Here is a 13,339-nt window from a genome sequence, read left to right on the forward strand (position 1 = left end):
AGGAGCCCAGTGGGAGGCTCTGCCTCTCCCACAGTGGCGCGTGAGTGAGTTTGAGCAGGAACTGCTGTTGGCAAGCTCAATCCAGGTGAGCAGGAAGCCACTCATGAAGAGCCTGATACCAGCAAAAAAAGAGAAAGCAGACCCAGGCTAGGAAGAGCAGCACTGGCCTCCGCTGCATCCTAGGGGGAAGGACAGGTAAGCTCAGGCCCCTAAGGCTCTACCTGGGCCAAGTACCACCCCCCACCCTCCCGACCCCCCCGCCAGTACCCATCCCTGGCCACTGCCCTGCACCCCAACACCCCTCATGCCCACCTGTCCCCTGATACTCCCCAGACCCCCTCAGCCACTACCCTGTGACTTGACTTTACCCATTACCACCCCATACCCTGGTAACTGCCCTGTGCACAACTCCCCCTTGTACCCCCCACCATGCTGCACCCCAATCCCCCTCCTACTTCCCAGTGCTGCCCAGCTGCTCTCTTGCCGCAATTGAGAGACAGGACACAGCTTGATGCAAGCAGAAAGTCATTTTATTGCATATAACACTTGTTTATATAGAAAATTAGAAGACCTGTTTTTTAAACTGATTGGTTATTATGCTTCAAAGTTCTTATCAGCACGCACTAATTGGTAGCTACTTAAACTTTAGCAATTGGACAGTTAGCAACTAAGCTATTTTTGCAAAAGACTCTAAGTTCTAGCCCTTTATCGAGCATGACTCACGGGTCAGTAATTCTCCACCACATGGGCGCCTCTCTATTTCTCTTATCAGGCCTCCCAAAGGTTTATAGCTGTATTGGTTTTGTTTGGCAAGGTTTTGGTAGGGGGGGGGGGGGTGTGTGTGTTACAGGGGTGGCTTCTGTAAGAAGCTGCTGGAAGCTTCCCCTGTGTTCGAGAGAGAGTGAGCCCATACCAGCCAGCTCTAAGACGGACCCGCCGCCGGCCAAGTCCGAGCCAATCAGTGATAGTGGTAACGCCTCTGTGATAACATTTTTAGGAAGGAAAAAAAGTTGGGACGGGGAGAAACTGCCACCGGAGTGAGGAGTGAGAACATGTAAGAGAAACAAGCCTGCGGACACCAAGGTCAGTGAAGAAGGAGGGGGAGGAGATGCTCCAGGTGCCAGAGCAAAGATTCCCCTGCAGCCCGTGGTGAAGACCCTGGTGAGGCAGGCTGTCCCCCTGCAGTCCAGGGAGGTCCACGGTGGAGCAGATATCCACCTGTAGCCCGTGGAGGACCCCACGCCGGAGCAGGTGGGTTCCCGAAGGAGGCTGTGACCCCGTGGGAACCCCGCGCTGGAGCAGGCTCCTGGCAGGACCTGCGGATCTGTGGAGAGAGGAGCCCACGGAGCAGGTTTTCTGGCAGGACTTGTGACCCCATGGGGGACCCGCGCTGGAGCAGTGTGCTCCTGAAGGACTGCACACCGTGGAATGGACCCATGCTGGAGCAGTTCGTGAAGAACTGCAGCCCGTGGGAATGGCCCACGTTGGAGGAGTTCGTGGAGGACTGTCTCCCGTGGGTGGGACCCCACGCTGGAGCAGGGGAAGAGTGTGATCAGCCCTCGTCCTGAGGAGGTGAAGCGGCAGAAAATAACGTGTGATGACCATAAACCCCATCCCTGTCCCCCTGTGCCGCTGGGGGGGCATTTTTGTCTTCCGGAGCAAGCACTATGCGTACTGGAGCCCTGCTTCCCAGGAAGTGGCCAGACATCGCCTGCTGATGGGAAGTAGAGAGTAACATCATTTGTTTTTTCTTTGCTTTCACGCGCAACCTTTGCTATCATTTTATTAAACTGCCCTTATCTTGACCCACGAGCCTTTCGTTATATTTTTCTCTCCCCCATCCAGCTGAGGAGGGGGAGTGATAGAGTGGCTTTGGTGGGCACCTGGCATCCAGCCAGGGTCAACCCACCACAATAGCCTACAAGTTCCAGCACATCCCTTTCTAACAACGGAGCAGTACCTGCTGTCCTGTCTGATTCCTTCAAGTCTCTCCCCACATCTCCCCCTTCCTGTTGCACAAAAAGAATCTTTTTCATGGAGCGCTCTATCAGTCGTTGCAAACATTGTAACAAGCAGGGTAAAAAAAGCAATAAGAGAATAAAGACGGCTAAAGCATAAACAATACTAATGATCCTCAGTCTATGAAGTTCCGTAGGTGTCCTCCATAGCCTCAAGAAGGTCAGGGAGTTGTTGTTCAGGAGGGCGATCTGGGGGTTGAGCAGAGTCCCTGCCGGGCTCGTCGGGCACTCGAGGCAGGGATTCACGGAAAGGACGCACGTTCTTTGCTGGAATCCACCTGGGGCCTTTCTCTGTGGAGACACAAGCATAACCTCTTCCCCACGTGACAAGGGGATATGGTCCCATTATTTTACCTGTTTCTGGGTTGCGAACCAACACTGGGGCTTTAACTCGTGTCTCAAATGAAGTATTCGCGTTAAAATGTCGAACTATTGGAGGATTATTATCTAGCAAAGAACAATTCAAGAAGTTAAAAACATACAAAGCTTTTTGTAATTGTTCCTCAGGGGTGGCAATCCCTACTCCCCCTTTCTGTTGTTGTAGTAAGTGCTTCAAAGACTGGTGAGAACATTCAATTAGAGATTGACCCGTAGGGGAATGAGGGATGCCAGTAATTTGAATTTTTTCCAGCGCAATACAGAGGCCTGCCGAGCTGACGGCAGCCATGACAAGGGCTACAGCTTCCTCCATGACCTCATGATGTTGTGCAGCCACCAAGATGTCATCCATATAATGATATAACAAGACACTAGGCATCACAATCCTAACCGGACTAAGTACCTTAGCTACATACCACTGACAAATTGTAGGGCTATTCTTCATTCCTTGTGGCAGCACAACCCACTGGTATCTTTGCAACGGGGCTTGCATGTTGACGCTTGGAACTGAAAAGGCAAATTTAGGAGCATCCTCAGAGTGTAGTAGGATATTAAAAAAGCAATCTTTAAGGTCGATAACAGTCAAATACCAATTTTGAGGAATCATAGTGGGGGACAGGAGTCCTGGTTGGAGGGCTCCTATGTCTTCCATACTGTCATTAATTTTTCTGAGGTCATGGAGCAAGCGCCACTTGCCGGTTTGTTTTTTAATAACAAAGATAGGCGAGTTCCAAGGACTGGTAGAAGGCACAATATGCCCTTTTGTTAACTGTTCCATAACTAATTTTTGGAGGGCATGAAGCTTTTCCAGTGGTAGGGGCCATTGATCTACCCAAATAGGGGTATTGGTCTTCCATGTCAATTTAAGGGTGTCGTGCGCTTCAATGACCCCTTCTAAAAATGTGTCCGAATGGACATTCCCCACTGGGACAGCACATCACGCCCCCACAGAATCATAGGGACGGGTAACACAAAAGGTTTAACAGAGGCTATATGCCCCTCTGGACCTTGGATTTGGATTAATTCCACACTTTGGCAGCTGTTACCAGTTCCTCCAATTCCAGCCAATGCTTGGGAAGCATTAGCCAGAGGCCATTGTGGAGGCCACTTAGCCAGAGATATTACCGTGACATCGGCTCCAGTATCAATAATTCCATTTAGTACTACTTGTTGCCCTCCGCGGATAAGGGTACATTGACATACAGGTCGGTTCTGAGAAATAGATTGCGCCCATAGAATTTCTGGGTCCCCTGTAGACCCAAACCCTCCCCGCCTTTGAGGAGATTGACTAGGAATGGGGAAGTTCATCCCCGCAGGAATTAATATTAATTGCGCTACACGACTACCTTTAGGTATCATGCAGGGAGGAAATGGGGTCCATGCCATAATTTTAATTTCATCAGTACTATCAGAATCAACAACCCCTGGTAACACAAAAAGCCCCGACAATGTGGTAGATGATCTCCCTAACAACAGCGCTTGTGTTTTGGGGGGCAAGGGTCCCAAAATATTTGTTGACAGCAAGTGAACTGAACAGTCAAGTAACGTTACTGTGTGGGCAGTTGCCAGGTCCAATCTGGCACTCCCAGCTGTTGCTGGACGAAGACTTGAGGCACTGCTGCTTCCCTCCGTGGGGGTTGAGACGTCGGCTGTGGTATTTGTGTCTGCGCGCATCGCTGCCCTGCGCTCCATGACCGGTTTCCCTGTATCAGTTGACCCTGAAAATCATACTTAGACCAACATTGATTAGCATAATGACGCCCTTTTTGGCATTTAGGGCAAACCCCAGGGGCTTGGTGCCTGGCTCCCGTATTCATAGACAGGCAGTTCTTTTTTAAATGCCCTGGTTTACCACAGCCGTAGCAATTCCCCAAACCTGATGGACCGCACATGGCTGCAAAGGCAGCAGCCATGGCCTCAAATTTATGATCCACAGTGCCAATTCTATTACAAGCTTCTACCATTTCAATCAGGGTGGGATTCGGTTTAGGGAAGGATTTCAGGAGCTTTTTACAATCCACATTATCATTTTCTACAGCCAGTTTCAACAACAAAATTTCTCGCGCTTCCGCATTGTCTATCTGACGCTCCAGAGCCTGTTTTAATCTATCAATAAATTGCATATAGGGCTCTTGGGGTCCTTGAGTAATAGTTGTAAAAGCTTTCTGTGGCTTTTGTGTGTCAGGGACCTTAAAAAAAGCCTTTTTTGCTTCTTCACAGACCGCTTCAAGAGCCTCCCGAGGGATATCCCATGCCTGGGCTATCGGATCAGTGTGCTGACCGGTGCCGGTAAAATGTTCTATGGTTAATGCAGCCACAGCTTGATTAGCATGACCCGAAAACGTGAGAAGAAGTGCCTGGAGCCCTCCCCTCCAATGTGACTCCCACAGCGAAAACTGAGTCGGAGTTAACAGTAATTTTGCTAGAGACTTTAAATCATGAGGAGTCATAACATAAGTATCAAAACCAGAAGATAACAGGCTCGCGAAATAAGGAGAGGAAAGCCTGTGCTCCATGACGGTATGGCGCAGTTCCTTAATTACGGGAAAGGATAAGGCTTCCTATTGTGCCCCCCGGCCTTGATAAATTACGGGGGCAACTATCGTTTTGGCAATCTCGAGATCCCCTTCCTTTAAGGCTTGGCGTCTTATATTAGCCCACACGTCATGTGGGTCAGGGGGATATAGGTCTGTCTCCTTCTCGGGGTTTACTGGCCCCGGATCAAAGGGGTCCTCCGCCGGAGGATAATTTGTGGCGCCGACCTCTGGGGGTCCTCGGCAGCTTTGATTTTCCGAAGGCAGAGAAGGGACCGTGGGGGCATTCCCTTTAGTCTTTACGTCACCATTATTACTCTCCTCTTGAGCTTTTAGGGTTTGAAAAATGATCCTCCACCACAGAAGCATACGCTGTGCTTCTACATCCCCCGATGTGGCAGAGTCCCACAACTTCACCCCCACATCATCCCAAAGTTCCCGCATAAAGATGCTAGAAGCAGTTACAGTGGGTATCTTCATTTGTACCCATTTAAGCATGGCTTTAAGATCATGCCCAGAGATAACTTTCCCATGCTTTTGAAGAAGAGCTTTCATAAGCTCATATACGTCTCTTTCCGGGGAAGATGCTTGATTCCCCATGTTTCCCACAGCTCACCTCTCTACTCCGGAGGGATTTCAGGCCGGCCGGCTCCTGCTTCCTTTCAGCAGCTCATTCAACGTTCTGTGGGACTCGCAGCATGCCACGCAGATAGGCGGTTCCTGGACCCTGGAAGCACGTCGGGGTTGCCAATTTGCCGCGATTGAGAGACGGGACACAGCTTGATGCAAGCAGAAAGTCATTTTATTGCATATAACACTTGTTTATATAGAAAATTAGAAGACCTGTTTTTTAAACTGATTGGTTATTATGCTTCAAAGTTCTTATCAGCACGCACTAATTGGTAGCTACTTAAACTTTAGCAATTGGACAGTTAGCAACTAAGCTATTTTTGCAAAAGACTCTAAGTTCTAGCCCTTTATCGAGCATGACTCACGGGTCAGTAATTCTCCACCACATGGGCGCCTCTCTATTTCTCTTATCAGGCCTCCCAAGGTTTATAGCCTACAAGTTCCAGCACATCCCTTTATAACAACGGAGCAGTACCTGCTGTCCTGTCTGATTCCTTCAAGTCTCTCCCCACACTCTCTGGCACACCAGCCTCTCTCATGCACCCCCAGCCATGATGCAGCACCTTGACCCCCAGCTCCTGGGCCGCTACCTTTCACCCAAGTCCCCCTTATACCCCCAGCATCCCTCGTACCCCACAGACACTGCCTGACACCCTGACTCTCCTCCTGCCCCCCAGCACCTCAGCTTCCCTCGCAGCCCCTCAACCCCTGCGACCCCTCAGCGCCCCCCCCATGGCAGTGTGCTCCCCCCCTCAACTTGATGTGTATTTCCCGTAACCCTGCTCAAGTGATAACCACCAGTGGCAGTTGTAATGGATGCGTCTGGTTGTGATGGCTGCATCCAGCTCAAAGTGGGTTCGGGGGAGACAGATAACAACACAATAGCCAAGGGCTAATTTGAACAATATGCCCACCTAACCACAGTGCTGGTCAATGTCCGACTCAAGCCAAATTTGGAAGAAACTAACATCTGTAGTTAGTATGCAAATATGACTATAAGTCAATTATCTTACTCCATAAATAGTGGACAGCCCAGGGCCTGTTGAGCTCTCCTGCATAGCAGCGGGCTGCACGCCAAGATCTCCCCTTCAGTAGGGCTGCTTCTCAAGGTTACTCCTTGAGGTTGAGAGAGTCCTTGCTGCAACAGATACTCAGTAAGTGATTAATAGCACGCTAAACTTTGAAATCCTAACTAAGTGATATAAAGGATTGATTGTGCATATATAATCTTTTAGACATAAACTGTTGACCAAGTCTGGGACTAAGTCTAGATCCAGCCGCACCTAAACTCCCCTCTGAGAAGGAGTTTAGAACGCAAGGGGGTCCTTTCTGAACCTCATGACTCAATGGGAGGGTCTCCCTGACAGTTTTGTCTGACCCTGTCCTCTATGCAGTAGATAATCAAGTGAACCTTGCCATCGAATCTAAACCACCGTCGCATTTACTATCAAACTTTGTTAAATTGCTTTTATATCAATAAACATATTGCTACTTCTCTCTTATGAGTGGAGTGCGTCACTCCATCTGCGACACACCCCCCGCCCCTTGTGCCCCCTCAGCACCCCTGTGTGTCCCCCCCCAGCTCCTCTCGCCCCACCGTCCCTCGCCCCAGAAGTGCCACGCACGGCGGCTGCCCAAGAGCAGCGGCGCGGGAAGCGGCAGCACCCCTGTGCGGCCGGGTGCCGCCCCACTTCCCCACCTCACTCGGGGTGGGTGTGGAGACCCCTAGCACCCCCAGCTAAAGCGAGACGTTGCCTTAATTAATTAATTAATTGCCACAGCCGTTCCGCTCCCCATGGTGCACGCTACAAGGAGCACGCTATAGGAAACCTGCGCACCCCAGAGGCAGTAGCACTGTTGTGAGGCACCAGGTGGGGGTTGCACGTGACTGCAGTGGGCGTGACAGGGACCCCACAGCCCCGGAGAGGGATCTCCCCCCCGGAGAAGGATCCCCAGGCTCCTCTTGTAGATCATGGCACCTTCCCGCAGGTCAGCAGGAGCTCCCGGCAGAAGCCTGCTTAGGAGGGGTGGTCCTCCTCAGTGGCACACAGCAGGTTGTGCTCCTGAGTGCCAGGGGATGTGCTGCAGCACCAGTACCATTTATTACGTTATTTAAATCCAAATACAAAATAAAGACCAAGGGAATGACGCCATGAAAAGCTGAAATCAGGACTCAATAGTCAGGATGATTATTAAGCAGGTATTCTTTATTGCAGCGCTGGGTACACAGGGGATTGCTCCTCCTAATATGCGTGCCGCGCCAGGTCAGTTATACAGCTTATATGCAAGTTATACATACATATTCATAGAAGTTATTAACATATTCATGATTTTCCCAAGAACTCATTATTATAGGTAACCACCCATTCCCACATACACATTATAGTCTTTGGGTGGGCTTCAGAGACATCTGGTGGTCGTTTACTTCATCCACTCCTCTTCATCACCATGCCCCCTTGGTGAACTATAGCTTTTACTCCTGTGTTCTTGCTGACAAAACCACAGAGCTAGTTTCAGTCGGTTCTGCAGTCTTGAGGCATCCTGTGCCTCTATCTCATAGCGCCCTTGCATTCCGTTCCCGAAGATAAGTTCCATTAAAAGATTACTGTGTGCTTACATGTACGATTCACAATACCACTGTTACATAGTTCATTGCTGCTGCTTGTTAAAAAGTTTTGGCTAGTAAATTTTCATCAAGCTTTCGCTTCAGGAAGAAGAGCAGCATCTGACTAGGGAGGGCAGCAGAACAGGACTGCCCACAGCCTGGCAGACCCCAGGATCTTCTGGCTCTACTAGCTAGCATTGGCCTGTTCTGCCTTAAGCACCTACATGGTGGGAGGCTGGGGGTCCTTACGGGCTGGAAGCATCTTATCATGGGTCTTCACAGCTTGCAGCTTGGTCAGCATAGCGTAGATGCCCAGGCCTGAAGGGAACGAGCCATGGGGGAGGAGAGGGGAAACTGCATGCTCCAGGGCTGTGGCAGGAAAAGACACTGGAGTAGGCAATTCCACCGTGTTGCAAGTCAAGCAAGCAGGTCAGAAGACCAGCTTGGCTGAACAGGGAACTCCTCTTGGAGCTCAAGAGGAAAAAAATTGTACAATCTCTGGAAGCAAGGTCACGCTTCGCAGGAAGATTAGAGAGCTGTGGTTCACATATGCAGGGAGAAGACATAAAAGGCCAAAGCTCAATTAGAGTTAAAACTGGCCAATGTTATTTCAGGTAACAAGAAGGGCTTTTTTAAATATGTTAATAACAAGAGGAGGTCTAAAGAAAACATTGGACTGATACTTGACAAATAGGGACGAAGAAAAAGCAGAGGCATTCAATGCTTTTTTTGCCTCAGTCTTTAATAATACTGATAGCGGACCAGGCAGCCTGAGTCTGAGTCAGAGAACCATGAATGTGGGAACAGTGACTTTCCATTTGTGGGCACTGAAATTGTAAGGGACCAGCTGTATCAGCTGAATGTTCACAAGTCCATGGGGCCTGATGGGATTCATCCCAGAGTACAGAAGGAGTTAGCGGATGTTACGGCAGGACCTCACTCAATCATCTACCAAAGTTCTTGGGAGTCTGGGGAGGTCCCTGCTGACTGGAAGCTAGCCAGTGTTATTCCAATCTACAAGAAGGATGTGAGGGAAAACCCAGGAAACTACAGACCTGTTAGTCTAACCTCAGTTCCTGGAAAAATTATGGAGAAGATCATACTGGGTGCTACTGAAAGGCATTTAAAGAACAATGCAGTCATCAGGTACAGTCAACACGGGTTCACAAAGGGAAAGTCCTGTTTAACTAATTTGATATCCTTCTATGATAAGGTCACCCACCTAGTGGATGAAGGGAAGGTGGTGGATGTAGTTTTTCTGGATTTTAGTAAGGCTTTTGATTCCGTCCCTCACAGCATCCATCTGGACAAGTTGTCCAACTGTGGGATGAGCAGGTGCACTGGGTGAAGAACTGGCTAAAGGGCAGGGCTCAAAGGGTTGTAGTAAATGGGGCTACATCTGGCTGGTGACCAGTCACCAGCAGTATTCCTCAGGGCTCAGTTCTAGGGCCAGTCCTGTTCAATATTTTTATCAGCGATCTGGAGGCAGGAGTTGAATGCACCATTAGCAAGTTTGCTGACAATACCAAACTGGGAGGTACTGTTGACTCTCTCAAGAAACAAGAGGCCTTGCAGAGGGATCTAGATAGATTGGAGCATTGGGCAATCATTAATGGGATTAAATTTAACAAGAACAAAGGTTGGATTCTGCATCTGGGACAGAGTAATGCCAGGCACAAGTATAGATTGGGAGAGGAGTGGCTGGAAAGCAGCCCTGCAGAAAGAGATCTGGGGGTGCTGGTCAATAGCAGGCTCAATATGAGTCAGCAGTGTGCCCTGGCAGCCAAGAGGGCAAACCACATCCTGTGGTGCATCAAACACAGCATAACCAGCCAGTCAAAAGAGATGATTATCCCGCTGTCTTTAGCGCTGGTGCGGCCTCACCTTGAGTACTGTGTGCAGTTCTGGGCCCCACAATTTAAGAAGGATGTTAAGGTCCTCGAATGTGTCCAGAAGAGGGCAACAAAGCTGGCGAAAGGGCTGGAAGGCATGTCCTATGAGGAGTGGCTAAGGACTCAGGAGTTTGCCTAGTTTGGAGAAAAGAAGGCTGAGGGGCAACCTCATTGTTCTCTACAGCTTCCTGAGGAGGGGAAATGGAGAGGGAGGTGCTGATCTCTTCTCCCTCGTATCCAGTGACAGGACAAATGGGAATGGTTCAAAGCTGCATTAGGGGAGGATCAGACTAGATATTAGGAAACATTTCTTTACAGAGAGGGTGGTCAAACACTGGAACAGGCTTCCTAGAGAGGTGGTTGATGCCCCAAGCCTGTCAGTATTTAAGAGGCATTTGGACAGTGCCCTTAATAACATGCTTTAACTTTTGGTCAGCCCTGAATTGGTCAGGCAGTTGGACCAGATGATCACTGTAGGTCCCTTCCAACTGAAATATTCTATTCTATTCTAAGACTGGACAGGCAGTAGGAGTGGGACAGGGCAGGCAGGGCCATGAGACGATGGCTTCAGGAGCTGGCCTGAACCCCTGCTCCATGTTCAGCCCTGTTCAGGGCTTCTGTTAAAAAAAATAACCAAAACAAGACCCATCTTCAAGGATTCACTAATAGGTCAACTGAAACAGAAGCCCTCTAAGAAAAGGGCATTTTGCTGTTAAGCGTATGAGCCTGGCCATGCAGACCCCCCAGGGTTTTGAGAAATGCTGCTAGATGCTGGCAGCTCCATGATCCACCTCCCCAGCTCACCCGGAAGACTCTGTAGAGGGAGAGTTTGCCAAGTTCAGATCTCATGGTGGTCTGGGTCAGCTGGGTCACTGCATACTCAGGATCTTCCACCCCATAGCTGGCCTGAAGAGCAGAAGCAAAAAACAGAGTTGATAGCAGTGCTGAGAGGGACCCCAAATGAGGCAGGATAAGCAAACGCTAAGCACTAAGATGAGAAACCTGCCACAGACACCCCTGCCAAAGAAAAGCGGGGTCCAGAGCTGAGATCTGCCTTCCCCTCCTCCTCCTCCCATTCCCTAGGGAGGGAACAGGGTACTCAGCCCACCTGCCTCGCAGAGCACAGCAAGCCAGGCAGAGGCTGAAGCACGTGTCCTGTCATGAAGCGAGCCAGCAGAGCCAGGTGAGCAGTGCCTGAGGGATTGCCAAGGCAGCCAGCTGGGCGACACAGCACACAGACTGTGCTGGGCGCATCAGGGACGCTAGGAGGCTGCCAGTTTGACTCATGCCAAGTGTCAGCGCAGCAGGGACAGTACCTTGTAGGGGTCCATAACCCTGGATACAGTGGAAGAAGGGCAGGATGCAGAAGCTGTTCCTTACCTAGGGTGACAGCTGACTGCTCTGGGACGTTAATGATGATTTCTTTGAGACTCTGCACATAACGAATCTGGTCCAGCAGAGGAATGAGGAAGTTCAAACCCTGGGAAAAGGGTGGGAATTAGATGGCTGAGCCCTCTAATCTGGGGTTTCACACCCCCCCCAGAGAGCTCAGCCAGGCTAGAGAGGGCTGTGCAAACAAAGCTCAAGTATGCTACACACTGTAGATGCTGCAGGCAGAGCAAACGTACTTCACACACAGAGGAAATTTAGGTTTCTCAGTGCTTTTAACACCCTACCAAAGTAAATTAGTGTACAAGCAGCCAAAAGGATCACAATCTGGAAGAATAAGCACACCCCCCACACCCCCCAAATCCTCGCGCAAAGAACACCTCGCTACAGCTTTAGGAACCTGCTGAATCCAGAAGGGAAGAAAAACAGCTCCTTACAGGCTCAAGGATTCAGTGGAACTTGCCCATCCACTCCACCACCCAAGCCTCCTGCTGCGGCACAAAGAGCACCCTAATATTCATGGGCAGGCTAGAGTTCAAGCAATGCGGTGCTGGGGCCAGCCACACTGAATGCTTCAGCTGTTGGAAGCGCTGGAGAAAGGAAAAGGAACAGAATGGAGACTAGCTGCTGACACCTCAGAGCCCAGTGCCATCCCTGCATGAGCACAAACACACCTGTGCACTGCACCAGGCAGCCCTGCCCCAGCCCCTTGCATGTGACAATCCTCCTCCTCCAAGCCCTGCTCTCCCATGTGGGATTGCTGCTCATGGCCCCGATACACCAGGGCAGGAAACATCGCTGACACCCAGAACAAGCACACACTGTGAGGGGACATGGGCTGTCCCCACAGGGATGAGACCTGGGCCCCAGTATCAGTGCAAGTGTCAGGGCCTTCCCTGCAGGTGTGTGTGGGGGCTCACCCCAGTGTTGGAGCTTTCTCCACATCTTTCCTTCCCTCACATCCCCGCATGGGGGGAGGAATAAAGCCTCCCTGACACTGTAAGGGAAAGGAAGGTGTGGGGTGGGGTCTCTTCTGCCCCACTCAGCCCCCTGTAACCTGGTGAGACTCCTTCCTCCCACCTCTCTCTACCCCCCACCTCGGTCCCAGGCCCCCCTTGCCAGCCTGTCCCTCCCCAGCTATGGCTGCCTTCCGGCTCCCCCCAAAGACCTGCTCCCCCTGGGCACTCTCTCACCCTCCTCCCCACAGCCACAGCCCCTCACTCCCCCCAGCTCTCCTCACTACCTCCCATGCCCAGCTCCCCACAGCCTCCTCACTAACCCCCATGCCCCTCCCCGCACCACAACGTACCCCCCAGGCCTCCACAGCCCCTCACATCCACTTCTACACTCATTTCCTCCCCAGCCCCACATCCCCCAACCCATTCCCCCCCCCCGTTCACCTCAGCACTTCTCATACCAGGTTGCCCCCTGTCCCCCAACACTAGTCCCCATTCAAACTCCCACTCGGCCCCCTCAATACCCCCATACCCATTTGCCCCCAGGCCCCCTCTGCGCACCCCAATACCCCTATCCCTACCCACCCAGCTCCCCCCAGCCGAGCTCCCATGAACCTCTTCCATCCCTCCCTCAGAGTCCCAACACCAGCTTCCCCACGCCCCACCTGCAACAGACCGAGACGAGACGAGGCCAGCCCAGGCCGCACCAGCATCGCGCCACTGCCACTCCCTCCACCGCCCCGGAAAGCCTCCCGGGATGCCCCGCCTCTTCCGGGTGAGCACACCGGGCCACCCCGTCCCGCCGCGGCGGTCGCTGCCCCTGGTTCCGCCGTCCCCGGGAGCGGCGAGATGCGGAGACTGGGCTCTGTTTCCAAACGGGCGTTTATTAAATTAAAAACAAACCGCCGTCCCCGGGAGCGGCGAGATGCGGAGACTG

At 51.3% G+C, this 13,339-nt stretch overlaps 1 long non-coding RNA gene across 2 annotated transcripts; it reads right to left on the bottom strand.

Annotated features, from left to right (window-relative positions):
- Positions 1-7,806: 7,806 nt before the first annotated feature.
- LOC126035231 (uncharacterized) lies at positions 7,807-13,156 on the bottom strand. Of its 2 annotated transcripts, none has more exons than XR_007504870.1 (4): positions 13,068-13,156; positions 11,884-12,036; positions 11,438-11,537; positions 7,807-10,963 (listed from the first exon to the last, which is right to left on the bottom strand). It is a non-coding gene; the product is annotated as an uncharacterized LOC126035231 (long non-coding RNA). The 2 variants fall into 2 exon arrangements; XR_007504869.1 differs by having other exon boundaries at positions 11,827-12,036.
- Between the last annotated feature and the right edge of the window lie 183 nt (positions 13,157-13,339).

This window comes from Accipiter gentilis, chromosome W (genome assembly GCF_929443795.1).
Source record: "Accipiter gentilis chromosome W, bAccGen1.1, whole genome shotgun sequence".
Taxonomy (NCBI): Eukaryota; Metazoa; Chordata; class Aves; order Accipitriformes; family Accipitridae; genus Astur; species Astur gentilis.